We start from the raw sequence: 26,842 nt of genomic DNA, 5'->3' as shown, positions 1-26,842 counted from the left end.
CAGTTTGTAATGCAGAAAGGATGTAAGTTTTGAGTGAGTGGACGGTTACAGACGTCAACCGCGTGGTGCTAGCGTTCATGGTAGATAAAGATATAGCCTGACACGTTAAGTCCCAATATGCGCAGATCGCTGCGGAGCACTTCCTATTACGTCATTCTCCCACCACTCTCCTACGTACTGGTCTGTCCTTGAGAGTGCCAGTGGTGCCAACTCAGCAAAATTAAGCTAAAACAAATATGACAAACTATTTTTACTGTGTAGATTGACGGTGCCGGCTCATATTATATCACTTTATCAGTGGTTCATTTGATTTAATCCGGTCTTTGAAAATGCGTGCGTGCGCGGATCGTAAACTGTAGTATTTCGCACCGCCTTAAGGTTTATAACGAAGAGAAACTACAGGGCGAATGACTTCATTTTTGAATGCGACATCGAGCAGTGGCCTGGTTTTTTTTTTTTTTAAAAAAAAAAAAAAAGCCGACTGGGGTGGGGGTTATTTTGTTTATCGTACAACAATCACTACGAGAAGGCAATCTGATAACACGCTTGCCTGTGTTCTTTTTTAAAGCATTGAAATATTCTTGCTCTTTACTCTTGGCTGAATATTTTTGAAATGCAAAAATCAAATCATGCCGGGTCGAACGAAATCCACAATCTGCTCTGGAAAGCCCCTTAGAGGACAGGCCAGATAAATTGTTTACAATGTTGCAACATATTTGCGAAATCAGAAGGAGTTACATAAACTTAAGTATAATGTTATCGAGTCCACAAGCGCCGCCACGGGAGTATCTAAATGGATGGTTTCGCATTTAAAAGAAGGAAAAGAGTCGTTGGCGAAAGGTGAGCTGAATCTCTGACAGGTAGAAAACAGCCAAGGATAAAGCGAATACAAATTTCGTTGAAAATACTCAGACCATTCCGCTCCCTCCAGGTTGCAACACTGCGAACCAACGTCGCCGCGGAGAAGGGAGTGGGGAAATGTGGTGTGAGGTGCGCAAAAGCTATTTGCAGCGTCTTGTTTTTAAACTTGTCAAGTTATAGTGGTCACGCCACAACAGCACTCAATGTATCGTATGGAATGTGAAATTTTCGAGTGTTATATGCACACTAGTACAGCCACATGGCTGAAGTCTGTAAACCTGCACTCACTCAAAATTTACATCCTTTCTGCATATATTACAATAAACTGCTCAGAGATACGTACATTAACCTATTGTACACAACGGTTTACTTTTCTGACATTTCAAACGGATCACCCGGTAGTTTTCAAAAGCAAATCATTCAAATTGCATTGATTACAGCTAATTGTAAAATAGAAGTTAAAAACAACCCTGCTTTTTTTTGTGTTTTTTTTAGGATAGTAGGGTTGCACGTGAAATTGAGATAGAGAGATACAGAGACAAATGGAGGGAGGGAGAGGGAGGAAGAAAGGAAAAGGACATGGAGAATCCACTTTTATTCCTTTCTCTCTCTCTCTCTCTCTCTCTCTCTCTCTCTCTCTCTCTCTCTCTCAGGAAAAAGAAGCGTGAGAGAGATTCATTTCTCCAACCAACTTCTTACAGTGTACCAACAGATGCTATCTACTAGAGAAAGAGAGAGAGAGAGAGTTTGTATTTTCTCTTTCCATCGCTTTGTTTTCTAATCGCGACGATGACCATGAATGATAAATTAGATAAATTTGAGGAAGGAACACTCACAAAAAAAAAAACACCATTACTTAGGCCGGGAATCGAACTCGAAACCTAGATGGTCAGTGGCTCATTCAATGTACTCGACCACCGATGCAACTTTCTAAAGAGAGTCTTGCAGATTTGTAGAAGAGAAACTTCTATATTTGCTGGCAGCATGGGGAATCCGGGTACGGAAAAGTAGCAAGGGCTAGATTTTGTATGTAGCTGCCCAACCGTGACTGATAAATTTGAGATAAGGAATTTTTAGGACCAACTCAAGACTGAACCTGTCACGGTTCTTTCTTGAATTGTGTTTTCCTGGAGCAGACGCAAGGACACAGGTAAAAGTCGACGAGACCGAAGGCACCACACAGGAGCAAGGTCGCATGTGCAAGAAAGCGTTACAGATTCATTGCGGGAGATGCGAGAAGGGAGATACAGAATCCACGGTGTCGGGTTTCGCTGGCAGAACGGGAAGACATGTTACACTGCCCCAAATGCTGCCACATGCATGAAGATGACTTCTGGCTCTTTCCCTCTCGTATGTCAAGAACAACGGAGGAAACATGATTCATTTACTCGGAAATGACAAGGAAGAGTAGTTATATGCAGCAGAATGTACTGTTACGTTACTAAACGGGAAAATTAAGTCTTGGGAATGGACAACCCTTAGGGTAGGCATGCAATAACTGAGCCAGATAAAACGAGAGGGAAGCAGTCACATTTTCTTATTTGCTGGGGGACGGACTCTTCGACCAGGGAGCGTCCGCATCCCTGCCCCCCTCCTCCCCCCGGCAAGATCAGTGTGGGAAGGAGACGCGTGCAGCCTCTCCAAACATTATTTATGTAAATCGTGTACTTCTATCCGATCACAAGTCAGAGAGTGGTCATTTCGGCTCATAGAAGCAGACATCTTCGTCTCGCCGACCGGGTTGTGCGATTTTACTTAGCGCCGCTTTTCTTCCGCTTTTGGAAATCGCGACGATGAGACTGATGAGATGATGAAAGGACACTCACAAAGACCAGGAATTGAACGAGGGACCCCTGGCGTCGTTGCGCGCTGTGCTAACCACTCCGCCATGCCGGTCGACCGGTGACCAAGTGAGCTGAGTGGTAGACTCAGGCGCTTGCTGGTTTAGGTTCTAGAATCTAGTACCATTTCCTTTTGTGGTGTCTCTTCATCATTTTCATCAACTGTTCTTACAAGGCGCATATGATCTTACCCCATCCCTCTTCCTGCCGAAACCACATCGCGTGCCACAGTTGACAACTGAATCCGCTGCTCATCTCCTTCTCGGCTGCCTCTCAGGGCATTCATCGTCTCTCCAAGTTCGTGGGAGAAGGATGACACCATGAGTGTAAAAAAGAGCAGAGAATATCCACGTGCCCCTCTTCCACCTGTCCTGTTTGATATAGAGACAGTGGCAAGAGCCTTAGCAACTCCGAACTTGTCGTCCTTTGTCCGTGTCCACTACGCCCAAGGATTTGCTGCTACGGGTTTCCTTCAGATAGGGACAACAAAGGACGTTATAACAAGTTCAGAACTGTAATCATCGTCGCGATTAGCCGATTAACCATAAAATGAGAGAAAAGTGACGCAAAATAAATTAAATACAAAATTATGCAAGTGGTTATCTTACACATACTTATAATTTTTAGTAGGGTGTGCAAGAAGTAGAGAGTCACTTCAAGAGTTCTGTAAATGGGTTAAGACTTGCTAACAATACAACATGAAGATATACAAGAAGGTAACAGCGATGTGTAGAAGAAGGGAAGTTAAAATTGAAAATGAGAGAAACTGGTGCAGGTACTATGGTCCTGCCCATCTGCTTTACTTGCGAATATCAACGCAACTGCGCATGCGCCGAGTGGTCGAGTCCAGTGGCAAAATAGGGGTGAAACTAATAAGGGAAACAGTTTCTGTGAAAATCGTCTGGTGCTGAAACAACATTGAAGTATCATACACGTTGAGAATGGGAGTTAAAGAATTCTAACAGCCATCAGAAACAACAAAGCGAGCGTTAATAAACAAAGCAAAACAACACATACAAACAAAGTACTGATCTGAAACCTATAGCGTTGTTTCGTGCATGTTTCTACCTGCTCCCCTATCGCGAGTAGATTCGTCCTCTCGATACAGTCTCGTCTTCCGCAGTAGGATAATATTTCTGAAGGAAGCAAAATCAGAAAAAGACAATCTACAGAGCTTTGAAGATAAAACTAAAGCAATGAAATTAAGAAGTGGATTATGAACTTGTGCGTTTAGTGTATTGCACTTCAAGGGTTCGAGTAGGTGGGTACGTATGTTGTCTTGATACATGTAAGAGTCACGCTTTGATGTGAAAAAATAGGCTCAATTAAAAGTGTTTCGAACAATTCTGAAGAATGCTTAAAACTAATGTGTAAAAAGTTGAAACAATTTTGTAAAAGAACACGCAAACTGGCTTCAAAACTAGATTGGGAGTTCCGGAACCACTGTAACAATTAGTTTCAGACTGCAGCTGAACAGACAAGAGGAACAGAAGGAGAAAAAAGAGTTAGGGGAGAAGGATAGAAACAATTCTGCATGGTTAACTTCGGTTGATGCTCGTACGTAACGTGACTCTGGCAGCCGCAAGAATCAAAAGCTGAGGAAGAAGAAGACTAAAGAACATGAAACGACTACGTGCCAGGGCAAGCGAGAGCAGAAGAAACAAGAGGAGGAAAAAAAGAAAATGCTCTCTCTCTTTCCGCATTTCTGATGGTTTGGAACCATAACGCGCAGGAAAGAAATGCAGGGGGAAATTCAGCGGCCGGAACGACTTCTTTGACGATGGACTGCAATGATACGCGTCAAGGTTAAGAGATGCGCGATTTCGAAATGATTCGGTCTGTTACAGCAACGAACCTGAAAGATAAAAAAGGTTTGCTTTGAATTTTTAATTCCACTTTATGCACAGATGGCTAATCGGGACTGGACCTACAGTTTAAAGTGGGATCCGAACCACTATGTCTCCCCCGGGTATCGAACCCGAGACCCCTTGATCACAAGGCGACGACGTTATTAACAATACGCCAGCTGAGGCAGGGGCGGCGCCAAAGGAGGGCCAGAGCTCACAATGTCAAAATATAGTTAGTTTAATTTCGTGACCAGTTTAAAGAAACGTAAGGTTAATGATGAATACCTAAGAACATTCGAACTCATGATCTCTGTTTTGGAGTGCACTCTTCTAACATAATGGAAATCCCCGACGAATCTACTCGCACAAAGATCGCAGCATTTTTTAAATTATTATTTCCTATTAACATAAATCATGTTGTGCGAACCTACAATTAAATACATTTTCAATGCAACATTTGAAAGTGTATGATTTTTATACTCGAAAATTTAAACTTCTTACTATTGAATAATAAATTCTGCCTTGGTAACAGTAAATATCAAAATACATTTTCTTTTAAAAGACGTAGTACAGTCAAATCTTGGACGCCCATCTAGTGGCCCACAGGAGAAAGTCTGGCACCGCAACTACTATGAGGTAACATTGCAGTTTTGTATTTAGTTTTCGTTATCTAGATTTAGGCATGGCTATAACTACGACAATCATAGTGGGTGGTAATTGGATGGAATTGATGAGGCATGTCCAGGCTTCGATTCGAACTGGGGTACTTCAGTGGAGAGTCTGAAAGCCCACTAACCGTTTACAGTACCGGCAACGTTGCAGTTTTGGGTATACTTCAAGTAAGTATCTTAGAATTTGTTACCACGATATATACAGGGTGGCGCATATTGTATCTAGAAATATGAGTTAGCAACCTTGTCGGAACGTAGGTGCGCATGCGCATAAGTCTCCCATGCTTTGGCAGATGCAAGTCTGGCAATTACCGCCCACAACTTCAAATATTATGCAAATAAAAATACTTTTCGTAAAATTTTCTTGCTCGCATCGCTCGCAATACCTGCTTTTCTTAGGCTTATCAAGTTCAGAACCGTAGCTAGGGGAAGGTGGGAGACAGCCCTGGGTGCCGAACGATCTAAATGAAAATAAGTTATAAAATTGATTGATTGATTTTTTCTAAGTCTACTTTATGCACAGAAAGGCTAATTGAGACTGGGCCTATAGGTTAAAGTGGGTTCCGAACCACTATGTGCCTCCACCGGGTATCGAACCAGGGATCCCTTGATTACAAGGCGACAATGTTACTTACCACTACACCATCGGTGAGGTACAAAACTTGTGATATAGATGCCATGGCGTTCCGTGAAATTATTTGCACACTATTAAATTAATATTGACTTCAGCCTGCAAAAATATTGGATCCAGAAATTTTCTTGCACTCTTCGCTCCCAATTTTTCTTTGTTCGCTGTAATGCATTGTAAATCACCAGAGAGAGAAATAAGACTAGTCTTAATTGATTTTGTTTTAAATGCATGAACAATTATTTTGAGGAAAGGGAGCGTGCATATTTGAGAGACAATTTATGTAACTTTTGCTGTTGGTTTATTGTGAGATTGATGAATTGGTTGTGTAATGTTAAATAATATATGCTAAATATAATACTTATTAAAGAAACTTTGAATATGTACACAATTTAGTGTCCACGTCACTCCACGTTGCATATACTATATCATGCATGAAAGTTATATTAATGAAAAAAAAATATTTGGAATGCATTTAACAAGCATTTTCTGTCTTTCAAAAATACTTTATGTACTTGTTTTCCGTTATTAATGTGAAATTGAACGTGTTAAAAAAAATAATTCAAATCGTTTGTTTGAACACAAGTGCTTTAGCACAAACTTCTACCCCCTTTTTGCGTAATTTACGAGGAGAATAACGTCTTTGATACTACCATTACTAATATTAATAATAATAATGTTGATCCTGGGTTCGAATCCCGGCTTGGGTATGGATATTTGCGAGTATCCATTCATCATTTTCTTCATGCCATCACTCATTCCCATCTTCGCAAATTAGCCAAAAGGGGCTCAAGAAGTGAAGTAAATTAAAGCAAATCAATAATAATAATGTTATAATAACAATATTATTAATATTATGTATAGTAATATTATTATTATTATTATTATTGGTACGTTTATCCTGGTACTTGTACCCCATACAAAAAATCGTGGTTGCGCCTATGACGCTGCCATTGGCTTTCTATTGTCTGACCCATTGTATCATGTAGTGACACTCTGGCACGGGTTGACGGGACCAGGAACGGCGATTGGGTTCCAAAATTAGTGGGCCAAAGTGCCAAAACTAGGGAATCAAGGACAATTTACTTTATCTTAGTAGATAAGGTTTAGCATAGTGCAGGAGCAAAAGTTGCAAAAACTGGGGGGCAACTGCCCTTCCCCTCGCCCCTCCTAAACGCCGCCACTGATGGAGACTAACTGGACCGTCGTCTCAGTACTTGCTGAGTCTCCTGAAACGAACCCGTTCAGATGAACGGACCCACTACCACGATTCATGTCTGAACAGGTGAATATTCCGCGTCAGACTGATTGCCATACTTGCAACTGCCTAACCATGGGAGACTTCTGCGTATGCGCACGGACAGGGTTGCCAACTTATATTGGTAGATACAATATGCGCTAACCTGTATGTCGTTCGATACCCGGTGGAGGCACAATGCACAGTGGTTCGGATCCCACTTTAAATTGTAGGTCCAGTCCCGATTAGCCTTCCTGTGCATAAAGTGGACTTAAAACAACAAATGAATCAATCAATCAAACCACCCTGTATGTCGATAAGGTGTCCATTGACGGTACAAGTGCCTTTCCCACATCTCATATTTCCCAGTTGTGTAGCCTGGGCAACGATTCACTGAAGACAATCTCGAAATATGTTACCATGCAGAGATCGTATCGACGATGCTCTGGAGACGTCTTCTTGCTTGAAGATAAGAAGATTTAGATTATTTTACTTCGCTTTTCTGCCACTTTTGGCTAATTGCAAAAATGGGGATGAGTGATGATATGATGAAATTGATGAATAGACATACACTCGCAAACATCCATGCCCAGGCCGGGATTCGAACCTGGGACCCCTGGCGTCGTAGCGCGAAGTGCTACTCCGCCACGGGGGCCGGCAGGAGAGAGACTAAGAGAAAGATAGAATAAGAGAGGAGGGAAGACGATATAAAGGAGGATATTAAGACAAAGAAAAGCTATGCAAATAGAGAAATTGAGAGACCGAGAAAGAACAATGGAAATAGAGAAATCGGATAGGAAACAATGCACGTGAAGTGAACAAGAAACCTAAAAGATCATGGAGATAAACAGAATAAAGCAGAGAGAGCGAAACGAGAGAAAATATAAAACAATGGAAAGTGAAGGAATAAGAAAAATAAAGGGCCAAATAAAGAGAAGGGCAACAGGAGGATTGAGCAATAGAAAAGGAATACATAAGATTGGAACCAACAGAAACTAAAAGAATATGAGACTAAAGAAAGGCAAAAAAAAGTTTCCAATTTATTCTCAGATGGTCTAGTTTGGACGGTATCTACAGTTTAAAGTGGGATCCGAACAACGGCGCAATGTGCCTCCACAGGGAATCGAACCCGGAACCAAATCAGCAGAAATTAGCAAGGACGAGAACATGACGAAGCAACAGACAATAGACGTGCGAGAGGGAGAAGAATAGAAAAGTAGATAAGAGAAGATACGGAGAAATGTCTCTCGCTACCTTCCCAAGTGAACACAGCATCCTGCCTACGTACCAGCTTGTTTGTTCCTCTCTGATAATTTCTAACAGACAGTAATGTCTACTCCACGGACATGCACCATTGTTCACTTAACGTCAACAACAATAAGCGGTCGTCCAGGACATGTTTACTGGAAAACCGTGTGTACAGGAATTATTTTCAAGAGGACGCGAACAATATTGGCCACGACTTCGCATCCAGCGTCGAATTAGAGAGCTTCAAGTCGAATATGTAACGCTCTCCTGCTAAGTGCCACTAACATGTTCTACGGTCTCGGACATATGTTTGCATAACTCTGACAGCAAGTTATACCGGTCGCTGTTCAAGCACTGGGTCAGCTGCGACCTCGTAACCCTGGGACTGGAAGGGTCTTCCGAGACGTGTTCAACTCACTCACCCTGTGACCGAATGCCTTGGCCTTGAACTGAGGTCGGCGGTCACCATACACAGATTTCAACCAAGCACCGCACTTTTATATGCAATCCATTTCTTAGTTTCTGTCGCTTATGTCCAAGGGTTCCTAACCTATGATCCGTGAATCCCCAAGAGGCCGCCATGCATTCGCAGGTGGTCCGTGAAACCTTGCAGAAATGTTCGGAGCGGATCCCACTTTAAACTGTAGGTCCAGTCCCGATTAGCCTAACTGTGCATAAAGTGGACTTGAAGCAACAAATCAATCAATCAACTTCTTTGGAGTTTACTCTGAGGCCGTTGTATGTTACTATGTGCTCACAAGCACTAGGCCAGTTTTATTGACACGACCCAATGTAATGCCTATGCTTGAGTTTAGTTTTTTTCTTTAAATCCACTTTCTGTACCGATAGCGGGACTGGGCCTACAGTTTAAAGTGGGATCCTCACCACCATGTGCCTCCACCGGGTATCGACCCGCGACGGCTCCGGTATCCCTACTCCCTCGATTTCAGGCACATTTCAAATATTATCGTCAAAATATTTAGTTCCTCATAACAAACAGTGTTTGCAAATAGCGCGGAAGTTAATTTTTTAGATCTACGTGCTACGGAACTTACGTTTTTTTTTAAAAAAAAAAAAAAAATTCCTTGCGTAACGTCAAAAAGGTTTTTCAGATCTTCTATGATGGCGGATGATGGATTCATGTCACATTCGCAAGTCTGAAGATTACTTATCATGAATTCATGTCACAGGCGCAAGTCTGATTTTTGTCTTTTTTTTTCTTATGATCGACTTGTGCAATGGGAACATTTGCGATTGCGATATGTTATTTGTGTGATATATTGGCGGGTTGGACATTTCAGACATTGGATTTCATTTAAGCGACTTCAGAGATTTTAATTAATTATTTCTTCTTGGCAACTGCAGACCGTAAAGAAGAGGGTTATATTTTCTAAATGACTTGTGGGATGTTATAATTTGCGACTTCTTATTTTTATGATGGGAAGGGAGTGGAGGGTGGCATTCTGTGGAAAAGGACAACAAGGACTTTCAACGTAGGACATACTTCATTTTTGGACTTACAAATTTAACTTCGACACGCAATTCAGTGCCTGGCCTTGGTAAAAAGAGGTAAGTTACCTTCTTAGGTTTGATTTTAGCCTTCATTTTTGGTATCTTCATTTGTCACTGCGGAAAACAGTGAGGAATAGTGTTGGGGGCAGGTGACTCCGGCCATTTTCTAACATGCCTTTAAAAGGGACTCTATAGATAACGGCGGGGCCGCGGTAGCGGTAGGGGCTGTAGGTCAATTACACCATGGGCGGGCCCGGAATCTGTTGGAAATTTGGATTCAACAATTTCAAACGACAATATCTCAACTTCAAACGGCTGTACATTCGTAAATACTGGTTTCCGCGCTCCAAATTTTTGTTCTTCATAATTAGCATCACATAATCTTCATAAAAAAATACCCCTTTATTTCTATGTCCTTAAAACTGCAAACAGAAAATGTTAATCGCTAGAAAAGTAGAAAGTGAAATACCAGATTAGAAGAAAACCTTCATTAGCTGAATAGTTCTTCATTGATTGCGTTGCTGAAGGGTAGACGACAGGCAAAAAAATACGTTTTTCAACTGCGTTTAGAAATTGTAGTAAATCAAGTAAACAATAGATTTCAGAGTATGAAAGAAATCAAAGAAAGCTTCACCTATTTAAGCCCCACCACCCTAACGGAACGCACAGACAGACAGTTAGTGGAATCTGCTATTTTCTGGGAGAAACGTATTTTGCACTGTAGCTACAGACATTGTTTGTTTTCGGAATGTAGTATCAAAACTGAAATAATAATAAAGATAAAAAACGTCGAACATCAGCGAAACGTTAGAATTCCTCTAGACAGAAAACAAAATTCTGGCTAGTAGCATTCCTGACGTATGCACTGCTTATACTAGTATAGCCTATGCTGTATTTGAACATACCTGTGACTGTGACGTCTTAATCAACTGGGACACTGGCGTATGCAGGATTTTATTTCGGGAGAGGCTGAAATTGTAAAGGCGGATAGTGTATAGCTGCTTTCTATGGGGGTGATATACACAATAAGATATTTCGTAAATGTATTACTTTCCACCTTCAAAAATAGCAATCAGTGGTCATTTCAAGATCAGGGGTTACATTTACCACTGTTTTTTCCCAGAGTTCTTCACTGCATTTATTTGTAATTTTTGATTTTCTCAAAATTTCGGAGGGGGCTGTAGCTCCTTCAGTCCCCCTCTACGTACGCCAGTGAACTGAGAGGTAGTTTACGAAGCTAAAATTGATTAAAACTTACTTGAAGAGCACAATGACAAGAGTGACATTTAGTCGACTGGCGCTGTTTAGTATCGAAAACGATCCGGCTTGAAAACTGGACTTCACCAAACTAGCAAGAGAATTTGCTCCCATCAAAAAACTCGGAGGACTGGAACAATATCGTAATTTTTGTAGTAACAGTGTATTGTCATATCTAATTTTTAAAAAATGTTTACAGTACCAGTTTTTATATTTATTCAAATTACATGTGTGCATTTTCATATTTGTATATGTCTAATATAAATGTAAGCGTGAATTAATATTTTAGAAAGAAAAGATAAAAAAAAAAAACGAGTAGGGCCACAACTGAAAGTTGCAGAGGCCGCAGAGCGTGTTAGTTACGCTACTGAGAGGGGGTCATCATACATGTACGCCACTGTATCTAAAATTAAAAGCTTATCTGCCGGGCAAGATATTATTGCTTCGATGGTCAGATTGTAATGGGAATGAAGAAATGAGGGGGTATGTAGAGTTGCGGAACTATCAAATCGCAAAAGACACGTTTCACGTGTGTGCCTATCACATGTAGTAACGGTGTATGCCGCCTGCACATCGCTCTCACACTTGTTCATTTCGATTATATCACACAAGTACAGGCGTAATTGTTTTCACGGTACGACAAAAGAGCAACCATTAACATTATCGATATCTTCTTGGTATCACGACTAAAATTTTAGAAATAGAATAAGGAATTTCCAATTTTTCTCCTTCGTGGGCCAAATTAATTACATTCCAAGCGGAATGCTGGAATTTTGCAATGTGTAAACTTGGCGCCAAAATTACTGTAAATTAAGCCTTAGTGGAAAACTGGAAGAAATGGAGGGTCTTGGCAGCATGGGCGTCTCTACTAGGGGAGAGGGGGCTGCCCACAAAAATAGCTAACATGATGACACAGGAAGAAAGGAATAGACATAGAATGAATAAAAAATAGTGTTACTACTCGGCACACATACACACATTATATATATATATATATATATATATATATATATATATATATATATATATATATATATATATAAAGGGTGTTTTTTTAAGAGTGATAGAACTTTCGATAGGGATAGCTGTCATTTGTTTTGTTTTGATGACATGTTGTTTTGTCATTTCATATCAGTGAGCATTGGCAAATGATCATGGAAAGACTGACGCCGCAACAACGTTTACAAATTGTGGAAATATATTTCCAAAATCAATGTTCTGTTCGCCAAACGTATAGAGCACTTCGGAAATATCGGTGCTGTCAGTGAATTGGCCAGCAAGATCATGTGACCTAACGCCACTGGATTATTTTCTTTGGGATATCTAAAGTCTCTGGTTTATGCTGATAAACCAGCAACAATTGACGCTTTGGAAGCCAACATAACTCGTGTTATTAACGACATACGTTCCCAATTACTTGAAAAAGTAGTTCAAAATTTGACCGATGGAATCCGGTTCATCACAGCTAGTCGTGGTGGACATATGCCGGAAATTATTTTCAAAAAGTAAATGTCAGAAAGTTATCTTTCAAATGAAAACACAATTGGCTTCAAACTTATTTTTTGTGTGTTTTATTTCAATGCAAAGTTCTATTACTCTAAAAAAAACACCCTATATATATATATATATATATATATATATATATATATATGTATATATATATATATATAGAGAGAGAGAGAGAGAGAGAGATTATCTGGATCATATTTTCAGGTCTAAAGTATCGCCGAGAGCCAATGCTAGTTGGGTATTTATGCATTTTCCTAGCATTCCGCGTCGCTTTTCTTCATATGTATATTAATCACGACGATAAGCACGAATGATAATTAAACGAAACTGATGACGTCGCACTCAAAGGAGCACGCCTGCCCGGGCCGAGACTCGAACCTAGAACCTCCGATGGTGTCGACCTACAACACACTCGGCCAGTGAGGTAGTCAAGACTATCTGAATTTTAGTATTGCCAGCCACAATCTGAGGGCAAAACTCCCATTTTCCCTTCACCATCACCTACAGAACTAATATAAATAATAATTTCATTTGTCTACGTTCGGAAAATGAAAAATGTTAAACAACTTAATCGCATGCATCCATCTATAGCCAGTCTTCTCGCTACCTGGCAAAATGTCCCACGTTCGAACTCTTGTTAAGCATGAATGTACAGTCATCGGCAATACAAATGGGGACACCTATATCCTGAAATATTCGCTTCCCTGCAATGCGTCATGTGTGTTGCCTAACTCTACGGCGATAAGTGGATTTTAATAGCAAATTTTCAATGGAAACTTCTACCACCGCCGCAAAGTTAGGCAACACACACAACGCCTTTCAGGAAATAGTATTTCAAGATCTAGGTGTCCCACTTTTATTGCCGGTGACTGTAAAATTGTGTTTGTTCCATCATCATTTCATAAGTTTTTCATTCATCTTCATCGTCACTATTAACAGGAAGATACAGAAAATCGACATAAAGTATAAACAAAATAGAAATAAATATAAACAGACACACAGGCTTACACCCAAAGGAGTGGAAATAAAATCTAACAGCAAAAAGAAATGAATATGAAACTGGAACCTAATGTATTCAATACTGAATGTGGCGTCTTAAAAGTTCCCTGAAATTTGTATTTTTTCATCCAATTTCCCTTTTCCCTTAAAAATCTGTGATTTTTCCCTCAAACGGGAATTTTCCGTTTATGTGGCAACATTGACGAGGGGTTCAAGAATTGAAGTACAACCTCTGTTCCAGCCAAATACAATTCCATTCCTTAAAAAAAGATTAAACGGGGAATACGGGAAGATATAACTAGTTTCCCTACTGCTATCCTCACGGTTGTATTAGAAAATAGATGTAAATCCCCAAGCAATGCCGCTGCTGTATATCACACTAGAATCTCCCGAAGGCAAAGAGAAAGTCCAGACAGACAGACACGACACCCATTAAAGACACGACAGTTCACCCCTCTCGGGCTTTGCTTTACTGCATCCTCCATAAATAAAGTGATAATGTCCTGAAAAAAAAATCAAAAAGAACGACAGGAAAAAAATCAGCTGTTTTTGAAAGCAATAAAACTTTATAAGAGTTCGTCAAGATATAGACTCGTTTCTCAGTCGAACAGACTGCTGTGAAAGCAGATTCTTTTTTTTGTAACGGAGCGAATGCTTTTCGAGAACGGATCATTGATCAAGCAAATTACAGGAAGCTGACCCACTTTATCTGCAAAACATTGTTCATGAAGTGGACACAGAGCGGCGCCTCACTCTTCTTTTTTTCCGCCTCTGGTTCCCACGAAACAATGGGAAGGGCTTAGATAAGGCTTTCGGGAACACAAGTTCGATCCTTAACGTTGTCTGTTTCGAAGCTATTTCCAAGCCACCGCTCACAAAAGAAAAAGCGCCTTGGAGGTAAATACGAGGGCCGCTCAATGTGTTCAACGGTTAGTTGAAGAAGTGCCCGCCAGGAGCCTCAACATTAAATCTTAGCAAATTGTGTAACATCATGTCCAATTTTACATCATACTAAGATGCAATTGTAATCCTGTTTCTAATGTGTCCGTGTGTACCACTGTTTTATTACCGTATTTATTCGAATCTAATGCGCACTTAGTCTCCAAAATGAAGGAATGCATTAGACTCGATGATGTATTAGAATCGAGTGCAAAGTGTTCTCCAGATTTTAGAAATAACTAGCGCTATATTGTAATAAAAAAATCGTCAACATAAACGCATTATTGAATAAAACAGTGTTATTCTGAAAGACAATTTTCTTCATTACAAACCCATTGTTGTATAAAATTGTATTATTCTGTAAGAAAATTAAATTCGTAAAATAAATCCATTGTTGTATAAAACAGCATTATATTGTAATACAATTTAAAATTCGTAACATCAACCCATTGTTGCGAAAAGTAGTGTTGTTCTGTGAGAAAATTAAATTCATAGCATAAACCCATTGTTGCATAAAATATCATTATATTGTAAAAAATATTTAAAATTCGTGTAATCCATTGTTGTATGAAATAGTGTTTTTCTGTAATGAAATTAAATTCATAACAAACCCATTGTTGTATGAAATAGTGTTATTCTGTAATGAAATTAAATTCAGAACATACACATCTATTATATAAAATTAACTTTCTTTTTTTGGAGTTACGCATTATATTCGAGTAAATGTAGTAATTAGGACATGGACTAGTAAAGCAAGGTTCACCTTTGACAAATGTAAACGTAATCTGAACAAAACCTGTAGTCACAATAAGTACAAATACTTTTTTTGTCTTGTTCCATTTCAACTTTATGAAAACGTTCAGTTTACGTCAGACAATTTTGAATACACACAAGTCTCAATTCATTATGTTGCTTCATATCATTAGAAAGGAAGATGTTAAAAACTTTTGCTCGTGTAAAGAATCAGTTTATTCTGACCTGTAAAAAGCTTCGAAATCAGAGAAACGATCTCTTATTCTTGCTATATCGCGAACCTTCTGTGCCTGTTATTCAGCGATAAGCCGCAACAGTGGTTCGTTAATTTACTACACATCTTGTCACGAGGCTTTGTGTACTCTTATTCAATGCTGTGTATGGCATTAGTTATTTTTAACAATAGCTAGGTGATGGTAATCCCTTTTAATAAACTTTTTCACAATTGCCCTTTCAGAGCGCAACAATAAACAGATATTTACACAATGTTCACAAGGAATGAGTCAATAAATACGTATGTTGTACAGGATCACGAATTCTTCACGCTTAGTTTGATTTCCACCGCCATATACAACAACGTGGAGGATAAATTTCACTTTTTCACAGCAAAAGTGCATTATAATTAGGCACTGATCTTTCCCTCTGATTTAGTGAGCATACACCCATGTAATCAAGGGTTCCAAGTTTGATTCCTGCTGGGAGGCACATTTTCAGTTATTCGGATTACGTAGGTCTCACAATTAGCCTGTATGTACACAACTTGGACTTCCACACAATTTGACAAACACATATTTTGTCAGTTGCATAGTCTAAAGTTCAAGCGGAAGAACTAACTTAATTTGTACGTGCAAACAGTCTCCTTTCCGACTAGTAAATCAGTGGCGTGACCAGAAATTTTCTCAGGGTGGGCTCAAGGGTGGATAAAATATTTTTAGGTGGGCTCTGGCTCGGTGGTCATGACGTTTCATGAGGGTGCCCCCCCCCCCCCCAATCAACGTTGTGCTGTGCTGGAACATTCTTGTTCATAACTTAAATTCATACATATAATGCAAATTAATACAAATATTTTGTATGCAATTTTTATTAGTGTTAAAAAATTTGAAATATACGTAAATTTCCTGTATTTTGTAAAAGTAAGGAATATTATAAAAGTAAAGCGAAATAAGTTTTCATCAGTTGAAGAAAAGCTTCCCTATGTTTTTCAAGACAAATGAAGCTTGTAAACTAGCAACGCAAGGATGATAAAATATAATTTTCAACTGATAACCAGTGGCGGCGATTGGGTTGCAAAATAGGGGGACAAGGTGCCAAAACTGGGGGGAGGGGGCAAATACAGTATATTGCCCTTTGTAGATAAGCTTATAGCATAGTGCAGGGGCAAAAGTGGCGAAAAGTGGGGTACTGGAATAGTAAATAGAATTCTGGAATAACCAACCATTTTAATCAAATTTATTCAATATTTTTCATTATATTTGTAGGATTTCTCATTGTTTTTATTTGTGTTATCAGTTTAATTAGATCATTTTGGCGCTCCAGAAGACAGATCCTAAAGCGGTCCCTCCACTTGCTCCACCCAGGGACAGAGTTAATATTCGGTCAAAGTAGGCAGCGTTTTTAGGATGATGTAAATGCGATTTGGAGTTTCTGCAATATCACTGGGAAGATAGTTTGAAACAGCAGATTTACCAATGCGTCTCCTTCGATCGAGTCTACTGAATTACTTTCAACTTTCAATTGGTAAAATACCTTCAAATTCCTCAACACTGGCATCAGAATGACTTTTATGGATGGCATCAATAATCGTATAAACTAACTGGTTTACCCGACATGTTGAGCCATCTTTATCTGCTTGCACTACCAGAGTTGGCAGCTTAAAATAAATGTCGGGAGGCGGCAAGGTTGGCATAAACAAATATTTTATTTTATAATAAATATATATATAAATGGACGTATGTGTGTGTGTGGGTGTGTAAATTTGTTTGTTCAGGCATAACTCTCGAACGCATGGAGCAATTACAACCAAACGTGGTACACGCACACTTGCAACCTGGAAATAAATACTGTGGTGGTAAGATACTCCTGGCACCCGGGTGGGATGGGAAGGGGTGACATGTAATAATAATCGAGAATCAGCGATTCTGCACAGACAGACATCCGTGACTCTATGCAATCCGCACAACGATAGTGTTTCTCGGGTTGTCTAACATTCAGGCTGTGTTTCGAATGGAATCCATAGTTTTCGTCACCCTTGCAGTAGTACACCCTGGTCAGCATTTTGCAGACTAACGAGGCTCTGGCTTTTGGACCTACGGCCAGCATAATCTTCGTGGGGTTGTGTGTTTGTGTTGTCCTGTGCTTTGTCCTGATTTGTGCTGAGTGCCCCTTTACAGCCTCAGCTTTTAACACGAGTCAGAATATTTTAGTCCCTCGATATTACAGTTGTGTTATGGTAAGAGGTTGAACGTCGTATCATGTGACGGGTGTAAAATAGCCAAAGTACTGATACCCAAAATTTTTAATTCAATAACATTCAATAACAATTCATCTTCACGCAGACGCAGTAAAAAAAGAGCGTTGGTTTCAACATGATTTTCCTCCAAATAAAATTTAAAAAATATATGCAGGTATAATACGAACACAACCATGCCACGAACTCCGCCAACAGCTCGTGCAGTGGCGGATCCAGAGGGAACACAGGGGCACGTGCCCCCCGCCCCAAATGCTCGAGCAAATTATACTCGTAATATGTAATTTACAAAATTAATAAAAAATCTTATTAATTATGTGTATACTTTTGAAAAGTGGTGCACCCCGTATATCGTTAAAAATTGGCGAGTGCCGAACATCATTTGAAGTTGGTGCCTCTCGAATATCGACTATGTTTCTTTCATAAATAGTTTGTAAAGTTTCTTCCTGTTCTTTGTTCCGTCATGAAAGATTCAAAGGGCGTGAAAGTAAGGCTTAAAGCGCATTATCCTACCCAACACTATATGCAGGTGGTGCGATCAGAACTAAACCGCATGTCTTTATCTCACATAGTTTAGGAGTTAAGTTTCATTGTAACGGCAGCAGGACTTCGTGGACACGCTGTATATCATGTATTTATTCTATTTGGGTGGGCAGATGGGTGGGCTGAGATTACTTTAGGGTGGCTAGAGCCCACCCTCGCCCATCCAGTGGCGATGCCTCTCACTAGTATCATGAAAACATCTGCAAAGAATGTATACGAGATACAAGCTTCAGTCAATGTTCATCAGGTGCCTTACAGGACAATCTAATTCATTTTCTTGAAATGTATGACATTTTATTTTCTGTAGAAAAATACTGGCTGCCATTTTGTTATAAAACTTTGACAATAAAATTCGGGAGAAAAATAATCAATTTGGTAAAAAGAAAGATGTTCGAGACTCCATTGTAAGAATTGACAAGTGTTTAGAATGTAAGATAATGTATGTTGAAGCACCATTCTATATATTGTGAATTTTGATAAAGCTAATGTAACATAGAGGAGTGTACCAATATTTTTTTATCAGCAGAACATGCTATTTTCACCTTGAGAATACCCATTTCGAGCTCTTTATCGTAGAATTCAAAATGCCAGAATCAATATAAAAGAATAATATTCTAGTATGTAGAACGATTGTGATTTATCACGTGTCACAAAAGAATAAACTCAAGATAAAAATCTTCATTCCTTTAACAATTAAACCACTAGTGATTTTTTTAATCGGAATTAAAATGGCAACTTGTAACAGGCTGTTAACTGAACTCAAAGTTATAATATTGTTGTAATGCGCTTAACACTGAACTCGCAAATTTGAAAGCAGGATTTCTGTTTTTAGAAACAGAATCTAATTTCTAAATGATGCAGGGAGAAAATCGTCCATATCCAGTTTTCACACTATTATTTTTTTCAGGAAAACTTCTATCGTGCTGGTGCGCAAATACTGGGTCATTCGTGACTTCATTGAAGGTACCTTATTTTCGAATTTCCAAGGTTGTCCTGATCCAACGAAGTTCGTGAAGATAAAATTGCTTTCGTGATGCTATGAGCGTCTTAACGTTGGAGCTGGTTTTATCGACAAGTTCCCACAGCGACTCCATTGTGATATTGAAACTTGCCTTTCTAACACTTTGGCGCTTCGGTTCACAGTTTGGTATGTAGAGTCACCGGCAATAAAAAATAGACACGTAGATGCTGAAATACCCGCTTTCTTGCAATGCGCTAAGAATGGTGCTGTAGGACGATGAGCCAACTTCAATAGGACTTTTGGTATAGGAAGTTCCACTATTGTCTCAGAGTTAGGCAACCTACAGAAGCAAGGAAGCGGGTATTTCACGACATGTGTGTCCCACTTTTATTGTCGCTTTGAGTTTGTGTCCCATATTAACTTCAGGATCTATGTATATTAAAACCTAGGTACTGAAAGATGGGAAAGCGGAACTTGATGAGAATAAACGCCTACTTTATACTCTAGGAGGTGGAACAAGCTACTTTTCCCCCAAATTCCTCAAGAGGATTTCAAATCGACGACACCGCGATGACATAGGTGTCGAATGAGGGATACAGAAACGGGAGAGACATGTCTTCTCCAATCATGCAGACCTCCCCCCCATTTTTTAAATAGGGCACACAGGGAAATAAATTTTGCTGCAATTCTCATGTACAAAAAGTGCTCCCCTGTGCTTAGCACCACGCCATGAAGGGGGTGTGGGGGTAACGCCCCACACTTTCTTGATCCGGTCATGAGTGGGGGCGATGTGATCAGCATCACAGTTTTGCTTATTTTAAAATCAACTGCATAACTTAAACTTTAAGGGGAACTCATTCTCCGGAAAGGAACACTAGGTAAGCTCAGGAACCTGGCAGCCTGTTGGATGAGAATGACGGAAGAAGGTATCAAACCTTTCCTGCTCCCCCAAAATAAGCTTAGTTAGGCTGGATAATTTTGTAAACTAACAGGTTCTCCAGATTAACCAAATTAACGAATACTTGTAATTCAAAATCAGCTAATAACTTCTTAGAATTCATTGACGCAACAGTTTGAATTTCAGGGATGTGGCAAAGAATTATTTATTCCTATACCAGCGTACGCAGGAATTTGTTTTTTCGGAGAGGACCGGAATTGTAAAGCTCTATTCCAGCGGGGGATGCGTAATTAGATATTTCGCAATTAAAATTTTTAACCTTCGCTTTAAAAATTGTTCAAAGGCAAAAATGGTAATTTGGGGGGGGGGGGTATTTGTCATTTGGATATTTGTATTCAACACTGGTTTTTCCCCGACTTCTTTACTCCATTTCAATATTTTGATTTTCCCAAAATTTCGGAGGAGGAAGTAGCCCATCAGCTCCCCTTTTGCAGCAAGGCAATCAGAAAACATGAAACATGTCTGATGCTGGAATTGTAACCTGATGTTGGTTGACCGCTATCGCACCTTCATCTTGCCGCGTGACGATCTGAGGTCATTTTTCAGTGCTGCAAGCTGGTAGTGAAATTTAGACAAGAGAACCAAAACTGAGGATGAAAGAAAGAACGAGAAAGAAGTGTGGGTACATCTGAGGATAAAATGCTGTCTATTCCTCAACAATAATAATAATTTCTAAAGCGGGAAGTTCGCAAATTCCAGAGGCAATTAGAAAGGCATCAAAAGTTAAAATACACAAAAAAGCCTAAATTAAACACAAACACCTCAGTCCAAAGAGAACCTTGTTTAAGCACCAGCTGACGTGGGAGAAATCCAAAGCGAAAGGGTATTTTGGAAGAAGGAAGACGACTCCTTTCATTTCGGGACCTCCAAGGTGTTTGTCGATTTGAGATGGATCTCGAAACACTCGCCTCCACGCCTTTCTCATTTAAAGAATGTTTACGCAAACAATTCAAATGAACTTTCACCGCGCGGCGAACAAGGAAAGGACGAAACTCTGGTGAGTGACCCCTTCCTCACGAAGCAGTATTGCTATCCACATTTTAGCTTGTATCCTTGAAGTTGGTAGCGTCTACCGGAAAACCTATTTCAGTGATTGAAACTGGATGCTTAGTCCCGATTAGTTTCAAGTGCATAAAATTGGGCACAAAAAAGACTAAACCAGTCTCAATGGTGAAGTAGGGGCCACGGATTCTATACTCGGGGACTTGAAAGGAGGCTGCTAGAGGAATTTGCGCTGTTGCCATTTCGAATTACCCATTCACAACTGGATTTGTTCGAAGATCTACCGCAATGCATCGTTTCGCCAGTTTTTGCAATGTACGCGATAGAATAACGGCAACGTTGTTGGAAAGATCAGAGATGACAATGGTCTATTTCTATATCGAGGCCAGGTTGACTAGGCAACGCCGCATGGTAATCGGGAAGCAAGGATTCTATCCCTTTGCTTGATTTGCCTTTTGCACATATGCCACCAGCGCACGTAAGCTCAATCACATAATCTTGTGGTCGCTTGTACATGTTGCGATAACCTCATATTCCGAGGCTACTTACTACGGAGCATACTTACTATTGCAGCCCATGTACGTGTCTCATTGTGAACAAAGTCAACAAGCTTTTCTTAAGCGTCAGAAAATGTTGGGAGTAGTTGATTACGAAATAAGAATACTTAACGTTACAACTGTAGATCTTCGATAGCTAGTTAATTTGCCTTAATCAAATGAAAGCGAATAGTTATTCCTTACTGTTTGCATCACTTCTCTTCCTTCTCATCTTGCATTGTCTTCTTCCCCGTATATTTTTCTAACAATTCACCATATTTTCATGGAAAATTCATTTTCATTCTTTTTGATGTGTCCATACAACTATTCATGATCACTTTGCTGCATGGTGCTGCCATCTAGTACCTACTGTTTAAGTTCGCTGCTCTTCTGATTGATTGAGTTGGTGTTTTAAGTCAACTTTATGCACAGTACGGCTAATTAGGACTGGACCTACAGTTTAAAGTGGGATCCGAACCACTATGTGTCTCCACCGGGTATCGAACCCGGGACCTCTTGATTACAAGGCGAGGACGTTACCACTGTACCATCGGGGAGGCCCCGCTGCACTTCTGACTCGTAATTGCCTACTCGACAGCAGTATTCTATTTGCTTATCATCCATGGTTTCAGTGGGATGACCTTTTCCGACGACGCTCAAATGCCAACACCTCTTCCACGAAGTACACCTGGATTGCAGTTTGAGGACTAGAGAAACTGTGGTGCTTGAACTCGCAGCCGACGAGTCTTTGGGGCTTGTGTTGTCCGCTGTCCATATGTATGGGATTGTCCTTTCACTAATTTAATCTCTCCTCGCCTTTGATCCTCATCTCCCAGATTAGCTAAAAATAGCAAAAAAGCAAAGTAAAACAAAACGAATGAACAATCTGCGTAATAAATTTCGCAGCTGGCGAATCTACTTCCAACTTCTCCGTAAAGCTTGATTCACATCTACGCTCAGATCACCCTCCTCTCACGATGCGGTCAGATATTGTTGAATTATTTTTTAAATTAGAAGCATTCACACCTAGCGGTCCGGTCAAGATTCGTTCCGATCGCGCTCAACTCGGGGTCCGGTCACGATCGGGTGGAAATAATATTTGACCGGAGCGTGAGGAGGCGGAGCTTGATTTTGCAAAGCTTGATCGTTGATGTGAACGTGTGTAACGCTCAACCCACGGTTCAGTAGCAGTCTTCAGCCCGTTGCAGAGAATACGTAACCAAGTTTTGTTCACAGAAGATGAGCGGGCTGAAGTCAAAGACCTATTGAAACACAGAGATAGGCGAGTATAGATAAAATTGATTGATGGTACCATTGCGCAAAAAAAAGTTTAAGAAAAACTGATCGAAACAACCAAATTACAAATATGACCAATGAAAAAAATTCGATAGTGGACTATTCACAAATACTATGATCCATGAGCACTAGTTGCAATGACTTTTTTTGCATGAATTAAAATCCTTAAATCAAAAGGTAGCCTGTTGACGGTCATATTATTCCGGACAACAAAATTGTAATTTGTGTGTGTGTGTGTGCAAATGGAGAGAAGATATTGGACAACCCTCTTCCAAGGCAAAAAATCATTCTTGACGAACTTGTTCTTCGTTTACGGAATACTAAACAAAATTATTTTTTAGACCAGGAAGACGACTTTTCACACGATGTGCGTAACATCCGGGTCCTTGAAACTAGACTTAGAACCTGATGTTTATCTGTCACGTGTTGTGTCGGAAACTTTCTGATAAAAGAAATGGTCAACCATGTCGATATGAAACAATGAGCCCGAAAATGTTCATGCAAAACCTAGACCGACAAAGAAGTGTTTACCACTGCTGACATTTACAGTTTTCCACATTGTAGCTGCAAATAAACCTTTGCCGATTTCAAACCCGAAAGTTTATCAATAAACAGTATTATATTTTAATAGCCGACCTCCGTGGCCGAGTGCTCCCGGGCTCGACTCCCGGACTGGGCATGAGTGTTTGTGAGTGTTCATTCATCAATTTCATGATATCATCCCTCATCCGCATCTTCGCAAATTAGCCAAAAAGCGAAGTAAAATAAACTAAATCAATCAATCCGTGGCCGAGTGCTTAGCACAACGCGCCTAGACGCCAGGTGCTCCGAATTCGAATCCCGACCTGGGCATGGATGTTCTTTGCGATGTCCCTTCATCCATTTTGTCATATCACAACGCATCCTCATCCTCGCAATTAGTCAAAACTGGCAAAAAAACAAATTAAATCAACCATATCAATCAATATCCCCGTTTACGCAATTATCTTTCTTCTTTATTTTCTTCTAATAAATGCCAGTGGTGTAACAGACTAGTCCGTCGTTGAAAGTCTCTTAAACATTGTACTTAGCACAATCGGCAGACTTTTTATACAGAAAAATATGTGTATTATGTGAAGAAACAAACGCCAGACTCACGTTGATCGTACCTTGACCGCTAGTGTGGACACCCCCTGACCGTGAGCGGAGCGTTAGGGGACAGTGACCCAAGTGTTGCTTGAGCGTAGATGTCAATCAAGATTAACTGATCAAGTCTATACTTGTTATGCATGTCATTTTGTTCCTATATTAAACTAAAACTACCTTTTTGTACACTGGCAACTATGTGACAGAACGGAACCTGTCCAAGCGGGACTATCTTCTGCGTGTATGCATAGAATGTCTTGACTTGTGAAAATGTTGACTTGTTTCTGAGCAGAGAAAGAGGGATACTAAAGAAATATAAAAGTTATAAAAAGATTGGGCACATCAAATCACTTGGTCTGAAACAAAATTTTCTCCTAAATTAATGTGCTTCAAAAACAAGAACAGGCACAGATACGGCAGGAGGGATGAAGTAACGTGGCCAGATGGAGAGAGTAGTGGAATAGGCGAATGTAGAATAAATAATAGATTGAGAATGTCTGACAAGATGAAGCAGTTTTTCGTGCCCAACCCTGTATATGCTGCAAACATGGTTTATATTATTGTAATGTTTAATTCGGAAGAATGTAGTGTGTCATGATCCAGTTCAACGTGTATTAGCTTGGATAACCAAGATGCTAATCTAAGGCTCATTACGAGCAGGCATATAAATTTGGACGCTACAATGTGCTTTCACTAGCACAGAGTACGTGGACCTTAAACGTTGTGAATTTTAAACGCAGTAACTTCACTCCAAACCATATCTCACTGGAAGCGATCAACGTGTGTTGAGCTGCTTCACACCGAACTCTCAACCAGGATGGAAGGAGTGTGTATCGCAACGCTGACCAACGGTAAAATTGGTTTCGCGGAGTCAGCTGTTGGAAGTACTCGGGAGGGATAATCGACACCACAAAATTGTTTCCATAATTACAACGCGCTCTGCCGCCTTACACAGCAGTCACAACCGTAAAAAAAAGAATAAAGTGTTGGTCTGCGTAATTCTACACCACAAATCTTCAAACTATGAAAATAATGCGAAAGAAACTGCGGTTTCCTTTGCTTTTTTATTGCTGTAAGACTTCCGACAAACAACCTTGTTGAGGAAGCACAAAGGGTTTCTGGAGTGGACACCAAGGCATACTGATCCGCCGCCATACTTGTACTCTGGCCTGGAAAGAGTGGCACAGGAACGAGATTACTGGTGTACATTGTACCAGGATTGTTCAAGATCCACGAACCCATAAATTCTAATGGGCTCTATTGGGTTCCCCAATAGGACCGGAACCTTTTTCTCGCACAATTTAAATTCGGTCCAAGTTGCGTATTGTTTCATTGAAAAAGGTCCCTGGACCGTATTTAAATTCGCACGTAAAAAATGTTCCTGGACCGAATTGAAATAGGTTATTAACGAACGGTCCAGAACCCATTTACCCAAATTTCTCTCCTGGACCGGAATTGAATTTATTTAAAATTCCTGGACCGTTAACAATCCTGCATTGTACCCCCAAATTCCCTGGGAGAGGGTGCTGTGCTATCCCATTAATCCTTTGGTCGACTTGTAGTACCCTCAATAATTTGACAGACGCGAAATGCTGTCGTTAAAAGAATCTCCTTTTTAGCAGCTAAACACGAAAGGTTTCCTTTGTTTACATTACCTCCCCACCAGAAATAATTCTAACCACCGCGAATATCTCACCTTATCTGTGCTCTTGGAAAAGTTTAAAAGGAAGTAAGAACTGTTAAAATGGGTGCAAGACAATTGTAAGTTTATCGGTTCCTGTTTTTAAAATGTGTTAGTAACTATCTTGAAAATAGACGTAATTATTTTACAATTCAAATATATTTTGTGAATATTGCCTTTTTCTTATTGGATATGCAAGTATCCAAGTACTTCTTATTGGAAGTGCAAGGATATGCAAATTTTATTTTAAAAAATTGAGGACTATGTGGCTTGTTTTGAAATTGAATTTCACACGTTTATGTGTACATAATCATACTTAAACACGCAGAGCCCGACCCTGTGGCCGAGTGGTTAGCACATCGCGCTGCGACGCCAAGGGTCCCGGGTTCGAATCCCGCTCGGGCTTGGTTCTTTGTGAATGTCCATTCATCAATTTCATCATTTCATCACTCATCCCTATCTTCGAAAATTAGCCAAGAGGCACAAAACGCGAAGTAAAATAAACTAAATCAATTAAACAAGCAGAAAGATTCATATGTATGAATTTAACTTTGTAGACACCGAATTTTAAAAAAAAATTCCCCGCCACCAGTGCTAGTGTCGATTGTCAAACTACAGGGAAGCCCGTATACGGTTCGCACATTTTCCGAATGCATCCATATCCTGGTACTAAAGTATGACACAAGGTGGCAGCTGCTGATGTCACTGTAAAGAACTCGTGAAGGAAACAGTACAAATAATTCAAAACATATTCTCACACTTTGGTTACTCAATTATAACATTTCCAATCATAATTGACTTATTACTCGAAAAACGACTCTAACAGAACCAATAAGTCTTAATTGCATTGCATCTTTTGCAAATATATTGTGTAAAGCATGTATTACACGCATCAACTTAAAGTGAAGAAATGTGACGACAACTTGTAATGTTGCTTGTGATATGGCAAAAATGCTCGGAAAGAACAGACG

General features: G+C 39.9%; 1 protein-coding gene across 1 annotated transcript in view; it reads right to left on the bottom strand.

The window, feature by feature from the left end:
• Positions 1-26,842, bottom strand: part of LOC145994793 (ras-GEF domain-containing family member 1B) — an 802,930-nt gene that overhangs the window by 752,518 nt on the left and 23,570 nt on the right. The window lies entirely within an intron of this gene.

This window comes from Lepisma saccharinum, chromosome 11 (genome assembly GCF_977018435.1).
Source record: "Lepisma saccharinum chromosome 11, izLepSacc3.1, whole genome shotgun sequence".
Taxonomy (NCBI): Eukaryota; Metazoa; Arthropoda; class Insecta; order Zygentoma; family Lepismatidae; genus Lepisma; species Lepisma saccharinum.
The sequence above is the reverse complement of the archived record's forward strand: the minus strand, read 5'-3'. Positions and strand labels throughout refer to the sequence as shown.